This window comes from Passer domesticus, chromosome 3 (genome assembly GCF_036417665.1).
Source record: "Passer domesticus isolate bPasDom1 chromosome 3, bPasDom1.hap1, whole genome shotgun sequence".
In the NCBI taxonomy this organism is placed as follows: domain Eukaryota; kingdom Metazoa; phylum Chordata; class Aves; order Passeriformes; family Passeridae; genus Passer; species Passer domesticus.
Window position 1 is genome coordinate 23,064,078 of NC_087476.1, and position 9,011 is coordinate 23,073,088.

The 9,011-nt window shown below is 34.3% G+C and overlaps 1 protein-coding gene across 3 annotated transcripts in view; it reads right to left on the reverse strand.

Annotated features, from left to right (window-relative positions):
• CSMD1 (CUB and Sushi multiple domains 1) overlaps positions 1-9,011 on the reverse strand; it is a 1,052,894-nt gene that overhangs the window by 953,551 nt on the left and 90,332 nt on the right. The gene's annotated exons all lie outside the window — the stretch shown is intronic.

Consider the following 9,011-nt stretch of genomic DNA (forward strand, 5'->3'; position numbering starts at 1 on the left):
TCTTTAAATGCTTTCTTTCCACTGGGGTATTAAAATGTAGATGAAAGAAAAGAGCTCCTAAGAGCCTGAATATTGCTTTTAAATTATATGCAACTCTTTCGAGGCCTGTGTTAAAAACACAAAATGCCACTTAGAACCTTCACAAATAAAACAGATAGGGTTATTACTGTTAATGAAAGTTAATGTACATAAATACAAATATTATCAGCAGACAAGAGGCCAAAACCACAACCCTCAGCCCAAAACATAACTGATAGGGAAGGGAAGGACCACCATGATGAGCACTTAAGCTATAAAGAATTCTCTGCTCCTCACCACTAAAAATCCTTTCTTATCAGTTAAAAGCCTGATTCTGTTACTTGAGCACATCTGGGAAAATCTTATCCCTACAGAAGCTAAATCAAATGCCTCCACTAGGACCAGAGCACATATGCCAATTCATATCTTCAGTCACCAGATCAATAATTCTTAGATTTAAATTTTTGCAGCTGTTACACAGACCCAACAAGCATTTCTCAAATCACACTATGGCATGGAAACAGGGGGGGATAATTCACCACCACAAAAGCCTTCAGCATTCAAGACTAATGACTTCAAGCTTCTAAAAATCATAATTATCTTTAAATAGTTGAAGGATTTAAAATTACACCTTTTTTTTTTTTTAAAGCATCACTTAAGCTTCCAAATCTAATTTTTACAGTTTTTTCCTAAAACCATAAAGGATGATGCTATTACTTGTTAGTTAAAGATACTATGTAACAATGTGTTTTGGCAAATAGAAGCCTTATAAAAACCACCATACTATGAACTCATTACAAAAGCTGCAAACAGTATGTAATACTAGTACAATATGATACCAATTATGACATATTAATATATCCTGAAGTCTGTAAATGAAGCTGATCACAAATTTCACCATCTCCACCAATTTCAAAGACAACAGATATACAAATAAAAAGTTGTAGAGCAGAACCCTTTCTCTGGGAAAACAAAACAAAGCAAAAGGAAACCCCATAGCACCCCTCCCAACCCCCCAGCCCCCAATTCCTCCCCAAAGGAAAAAAAAAACCAAAACCCCATAGAAACCTTCTATAAACACCCTCCCCTAAGAGACCACCAAAAACCCCAAACAAACAAGCATCTTTTTCATATATCATGAGGTTTAAAGGAAAATATTGTTTTATTCCATTTAGACTTTATGATACTATAAATAACCAACAGTCAGTAAATTTCTGTTGCTCACTAATGTAAATATCAGTAATATAATTCCTTTGCTTTTCTTGCAGAAACTATCATAAATCCATTTACTGGTCAAGAATCACTGTGCTCTGTAGATCTCAAATTTTTTCTTAGCCTTGACAAGTCTGTCATCAGCTCTAAGGTCAGCTTCACCACCTTGTCTCAGGTATGGAAGACAGCTGGAGGTATTCTCTCCCTTTCTCCCTTTTTTTCTTCAGGATTCTGTCAGGAGGCAGATAAAAAAGCCCTACACCAGTGATTCCCATCAAACTATTCCCAAATTGGCAGGTAGGAGACGAAATGGAAACTTCTGGTATTGATGGTATGAAAGGGGAAGTGAGTCAATGGTGATTTACGAGAGAAACCTGTCAAGTTTTGACAGGAAAAGAGCAATGAGAAGGAATGGGGAAACATTCTCTGCCCCTTCTAGCTACACTGTTAGGAGATGGGCCAAAGGGAAAAACAGACACCTAAAGAAGACACCCATTTCCTCCAGGCAGCATGGACATATGGCAGAGCTGCAGCTTTCCCAGCCATTACAAACTGTATAAACTGAGGTGCAACCCAAAAGCTCAGTATTTGTATGTACACAAAATGTGAGTGAGAGTTGATAGTACTGAATGTTATTACACAGATAATGGTTGATGTGAATTACCTGCTGCCTATGAAACAGAGCTGGAGGTAACCCAGAGACAAAAAACAAAAAGAGGAATTTTAGTATCACAGGTTTGCTACACAGAAAACAAGGCAAGGTAAACAAAGAATGTTTCTTAATCTGTAAAATGCAAAACCTTTCACTGCCATGCATGTGAATTTTAACAGACTTAAAGCTACAGCATTGAAGTGACAAGTTAATCCTTCTGCAGTTCTTTTGATACGATTATTTGTATAGCATTTAGAATCGTAGCACTCTTCTTTACTAATTTTCACTAAAAACAGCAATCACAAACCTTACAAGAATTGCAGCTCAAATCTGAAAACATAGCTGTAAGTAATTCAAAGCATTCAGAGCCTAGTCTGGCACCTCTCAAGCAAACAATAAAAAAGCAGTGTTCAAAAATACACATTAAGATCTGATCCTTGATGAATATGGATATTCTCAAAATTCTTTCCCTTCTTTGGATTTAGAGCTACAAAAATATCTTACAAAACCACTGTGAAAATTACAGTGATTACACATAATTTCAGTACTCTTTTAAAGTATTAACCCAATTGCATTAGAATTTAAATTTTCTTCTGGAAAAAGACCAGGAACTTATGTTTGATTGTTTCTTTGTTCTTTAAAAGATGCTGTCTGTGAACACAAGAGACCATAATTACATTTTACAGAAAATACACAGATTTTTATATTAGGAAGATAGGTAAGTATAGGTTTTCTTTCCAATGTTTAAAGATGTTCTGGTTTCAGTCAAAGTGATACCTTTGACTAAATAATGAAATAGATAAATCAATTCTGTTGATTTTTTCCAGTGCTAAAATGCTAACTACCCAGCGTTAAACTATATTTAAAATTGTATATTTTTGTTTACAGCAAGATAACATTATTTAAGATATCACACAGGTTATGTGCTGTCAGTAGATTCACAGTTAAGCTACTAGTAGGGTAGCATATTCTGTTTGTAACTATGATTATCAGCTGATGGAAGTCCTTAAGATAGTTAATTCTTTAGTTTGCTTACTGACAAAAAATGACAGACTACATCTTTTCGTCATGCTCATACAGCAGCTCAAGATTCAGGAACTGATCAATGATCTCATGTTCTCTTGAAATTCTGGCAGCAAACCTTTTGTGCCTATTGCTCATCCAAGAATAATGAATGTCATCCAAGCACAGAAGCATTCCTCTTAAAAAGATGAAAAACACTGTGTAACTTTTAAAACAGATCTGTTTTTCACAGTTGCAGAAAGGGACAACAAAAAAAAATGCTGAAGGCATTTGAAGTTTCATTTGGATATGTACAATTTTGGAATACTTCCTTGTGTTCAAAGTATTTTCTGTTCCCTAAAACAAGAAAACAAAAAAATCTAGTACTAAATTCACTCCTCCTGTGTGTGTAAAAAGCCATCCCCTGGCTGATCAACCCCAGACTTATTCAATCACAGCCACAGCTCTTGTATGATCACCTCAAAAACTCACCCATAAAGGTCTCTACACCATGAGGGAGTTTTTCTAGGCTGACGCAAGCCTTCTATATTAAGGCAGGTCAAGGCAAAGTTTTGAAACTTTGTGTAATTCAGCTGATTTAACTTTAGACATCCCCTGTATCAATCTTCACATATAAGCTCATCACCCTGTGTTTATTTTTTTATGTCAAGGGAGAGAAACAGAAACAATGTAACTAAGGGTTTTTTTAAATACAAAAATGATATTCAATTTATTCAAGTAGTGCTTGGACTTTAAAAGAGCCTGAAATCCAGAAGCTAACACTGCATTTAGTGTAGTGAATCCTCCCTTTTAACCTTGAAAAGGACACAGTCATACACAGAGTAATAAATAACTAGAGAAAAAGAGAACATGAACTAGTATTCACATGACTCATCTTCGTGTATTAGATTTTATGAAAGGTTATCAAAACATTATTTTATACAAATTATAAACATACTTTAGTATAATTTTGTTTAGGTGCCTTTACTGTGGCCCATGGAGTTGTAAAAATTAATATCAATACCTCCTGCAGGTATATTATAAATATGTATAATATCCCTATTCTAGACAACTTCAGCATTTTCAAAGTACAAGACCAAAAATCAATTATGTAAATGCATGGGTATGCACTGAATTTTCGTAAGACTAACAATAAACAGTAAATGTTCCCACTGTTTGAAAGCGTTTACTTAGAAAACACATTTTGGGGACCCAAACTGGACAATTCTGACCTACTTGCTGAAGAAGTCTATATGGGTAACAAATTGCTTTTGAGTAGCTTACAGAATTAGTGGGTTCTGTTTTCCACTGAGATTAGATACTTCTCTTGTCTACAATGATGCATCTGTTCAGGACACATTACAAATCAACCAAAGCACCTAGACATATCACTAGTGAAAATGTGAAGTCTTGCGAAGAACTTTGCACAAGAAAACAGATAAGACTGGGAGTCACCTCAGGAATAATTACACAAGGTACTGTAATGTCATCAAGCACAGCAAAATGACATCCACGCTGCACCAAGAGGTCTGTTGTAACTGAAAGATCATAAAATATCAAATAATGAAATTATTTTTCAAAATCACTCTAGGAAGAATCAGCATACTAGCTGTAATTGTTCAGTCTTGATGCAGGTGCTTCTCTAATGAAGCATGAAGTAATTTTTCAGAAGATCCTAAATCTTTAATACTAAATATTTTCCTTGTTTGTTTTTCATATGTCAATTAATGTTGGGTTTGTTTTCTTTCAGAATTAAGGCAAGACTTAAAATGTCAAAAATTTCAGCCAGGAGGGATTTCAAATTTTTGTAAGATACAGTGTAAGATAATAAATGTACACACTGAATTTAAATTTTTATTTAGGTAACGGGCACAAATTAAAACTGAGCCTTTTAGACTTGTTTTCATTAATTTGAACTCTTTTAAAGTACATACATTCTGTGATGTTAAGGACACAAAACACAGGGAAGTATGCATTTTGTCCTGAAAGATGAAAAACAATTTGGATTTTAGTATGCTCTTTGGGAACATTTTTCTACTGCTGCAGAGAAGTGAGAGAGATTTCATGTCAGTAAGTGATTCTCATGGCAACATAAAATAAATATTTATGGACTGCTTTTGTCTATTATGCTTTTTTGAGCCACGGTGATCAATTTTACTGTCCACAACACCTCTTCTGCTTCATCTTAATGTTCCCCTTCTCAAATCCTATTTTTTGACATGTTACTGCAAATGGAAATGCACTAATGTCTTCCCACTATACTTCTTTACTTCAAAAAACAAATTTGAGATTTTTTTTTCCTTTTGGGTCCTTTTTTTTCCTTCAGATAATTATTGTTTTCCTATAGTTTTTTTTTGTATGGTAGTATGTTCAAAAAGCATACATAAAAATACTTTCTTCTTACCAGCTACAACATGGGAGAGAAACATGTATAGTTCTTTCAGCTGCCATATTTGGTAAACTTTTGATAATTGAATGGGCAATATAAAATTTCTGTATAACTTCCTTTGTATCTTGGCAACTAGGTAGAAGTTAGTCCTGATATTCCTTCTAATTCATGATCTCACTGACACACAGTCAGAGGTTTCTCAAAGAAAATCTCAGTAACAAAACAGCAGCACAAGATAGTAGCATTATACTACACCACAAAAGCAACACAAAACACAAGAATTCTTGAAAAGCACATTCTGATGTGAAATTCAAGATTGCTTGGAAAGCACAGAGAATTAATGCCTCTGTTTTAATTCTGTTACTACTACCTGTTTGCCTGATGGTAATGAAAATTTGGAGCATGTCCTTAATAAAGCAAGATATCATGAAGATCTTTTATTGCCTTCCATAGATTCTCCTTCAGAATCAAAATTTTGAAGCACTATCCCATCTGCTACAGATGTTCAACCCCTTTTCAAAAGCACACCAGGTCACACATTCTAAGAAAGAGCCCTGTAACATCATTGCTTCCTCGTAGGTGCACAAAGCCCTGGGAATGCACATAAGCACTATTCTGCAGAAACAGGGAACATTTTTCTGAATAAGATCAAAATTTAAGATACCTTTGGACAAAAACATTTGGAAGCAAAATTATTCCCTTCCACGTTGTTTAGCCTTCTGTATGAGTAATTTTAAATTAAAAACCCATCATGAAGAAAACACAAAGCAATTACACATCTGAATGTATTTTCCAACATGAAACATAGTTAAGAGGTAAAAATAACATAAATCTCAGGGGCAAAAAATTCCTTTCAGCACTGTTGTTTTGTTTTATCAGCCATGTCCAACAACTTTACTACCTCCAGCATTTTAATGCTGGAAGCAGGACAGAATCCTTCATTTAGACACAGTATGGTTCATTGTTGAAAACCTGAACATTCATTTATGAATCTTACCCACTAAGGTCCAGATCTCCCAGACCTCTAGACTAAGCTGTCTGATAAACCAGGATATGAAGAAGCATTTTATTTTCTAGTTTTATTCTTGTTCTTCCTCAGACCTCGACCTTGAACTTCCTAACTTCTTTACAATAATGACCATTCTACTGAAATTCACAGCACCATATTTGGATGTAAGCTGATCATCCAAAAAGAAGCAAAATATGTATTCAGAAGTTGTGATGAGATTTTTTTTTCAGATGGAAATCAAGACAGGCATATCTTTTGAATAGTATATTAACTATTTAATAATAAAAGCTTTTCCTTTTCAAGGCTCCCAGAAATGTAATATAAAAATTCACAGAAGACATAACAGTGCAAAATAGCTCGTTAGCTATTGTGTGCTTCCAGTTCATTTCTTATTCTACACCTCTACTTTCTTGTCTTTCCACTTTCTTCTTTTAGAAGGACATAAGAAAGGCAACAAGAGCTTTTATATAGAAGAGGATAAACACAGCCTATACATAAGTAGAATTACCTGTATCATACGGCATGTCAATATTTTTCTTTAAACATCACTAAGTGTTTAGGATTGGAATGTTACAAGACTGTGAGACTAGTTTTTTTCTAAAAAAATGAAAGAATCAATCTTAGAATTTTGACCTGAAGAGTTAAGGGGAAAATTACATTACTACTCATTACTAGGTCAGAAATGTTGAGCTAGAAAATTATTTCAGAGTTGCAAAGGATTACTCAATTATTATAAATTCTGTCAGTTTTTTATTTTTAAAAAATAATCTGGGGTTTCTAATTTTAGGGCTTTATTATTAACAGCTTGAAGACCTTTGAGCTTCCCTTGCTCTACAGGAATAAAGAGGCTGATGTGTGATGTCTTGGCTATAACAAAATTCATACCACTCAGAGTGGTTTAAAAATGAAAGGAAGCAGAAGGGCATTGTTTCAATTGTTGATTTATCTAGCTTGGTGACAGGATCAGGTGGGAAGGCAAAGATTTTTTGAAGGTGAGTCATAATGATGAGGTAAGTATTCTGAGAGGGGATGATTTTTTTTTTCCTTGAAAACAGCAATTCTAATAAGAAAGATTATAGGTCTGCAGACTATTGAAGTTTCTCAACATCTCTGGTTCTTTAAACAAGTTGTTTCTTCTTTTTCCTTTCCACCTGACATGGGAGACAGGCTTGAAATCCTCTGATAGCAACTGTATTGATTTCCTCTTAAAGGATGGATTAGAAGAATGAGAGCCTTGAGGAAAACAGCTGCCATTTATCCATAGCGTACTTCAAAAGAAAAAATTCCATTGTGTTTCTACTGGTTGATTCCAGGGTCAGTAAGTAATAGCCCCCAAGTACTTCCCAACACTTAAAACTCTGAATGAGACAAGAGATTCCCTTTGGTCATGCTTCTTATCTTTGTTTTACAAGCATAGATCTATGTTAATGTTAAGAATGCTGATGTTAACAAATGCTGGGATAGTTACACCCTTGCTCAATGGCCAAAAGAATTACCAACATCATTATATGGGAATACTTGTATGCTTCCCTCTTTAAAGGTCAGTCATCTTCTACTGTTGCTTTAGTTCCATCTTACCAAACATTTTATGTCATGTTGTATATATTGGGGTTCAGAAATCCTTACTGTGAAAACACCAAATGAGTTATTTTTACAAGGACCTCGAAAATTCACTGACTACAATTGATATCTTTCTCTGGTTTTAATATTAATTTCATCTATCTGCTGTATAACAATAATTACCATTTGTCTCAATATACTCATAAGGGATATTCCTATCTAGGTGAAAAGTTGAGATATAAAAGCAATTTAGTGGTTAAACATATGGTTTAAATAACTCCCTGGAAATGCAAATTTTAAATTGCTGCAAAGCAGTCTCAGATCTTAGGCTTTCAAAGTAGTCAAACTAAATACCATGCAATTTACTCTGTAGGGATAATTAGACTAGTATTTAAAAATTAAGTCAAATCTACTCTGCAGGGTTGCTTAAGATCCAGTGATAGTATCCACAGGAGAAATCCCTTATGTGATCAACAGTGAAGCTTGTACATTGGTCTTGCTAATGACGGCATGCAACACAGTTATGATTAAATTCAGCAGTACAACAGGCACAAAGTTACTGAGACACTGAGGTCCAATTTCCTGAATGATTCTGTGTAAAAATTTGAAACAAAAGAGGGACTTCAGATTCAACTTACCATAATATGAGACTAAACAGATTCAGAAATTAACTAGAAACAAATATCGACATCAATATCTACATATGACTGCCCATAGTCATATGTTGAATATCAGATTAGAGCTGAGACTCTGAAGTGATCTAGCAAGACAATTCCAAGCTAGTTTTACTCTTACTTTTTTTATGATTGTTTCAACCTCTAGAAAGCAATTTAGCAATTTCCCAGTTTCACTTGGAACAGAGACCTAGTTACAACCTTCTTACTTCTTTTTTTTTCTTATTGTTTTCAACCAGTATCAGACTTCCAGAGATTTAATTTGGTATATCAGTATTTGGCAGTGACAAATCATGCATACCTGAAATTACTAATCTGATTTCATTGGAAGATACCATACTTCAATTTCTCTATTGTATGGTGGTTCATGGGAATATAAATATGACTCTGTCTAAAATTGGCTCTGTATTTGAATGAATATAAAAGTAGCCCATGGCACAATTTTTTTAGGTGTGTAAAAATGTCTGAAATATGTTTTTGATATCATATCAACAT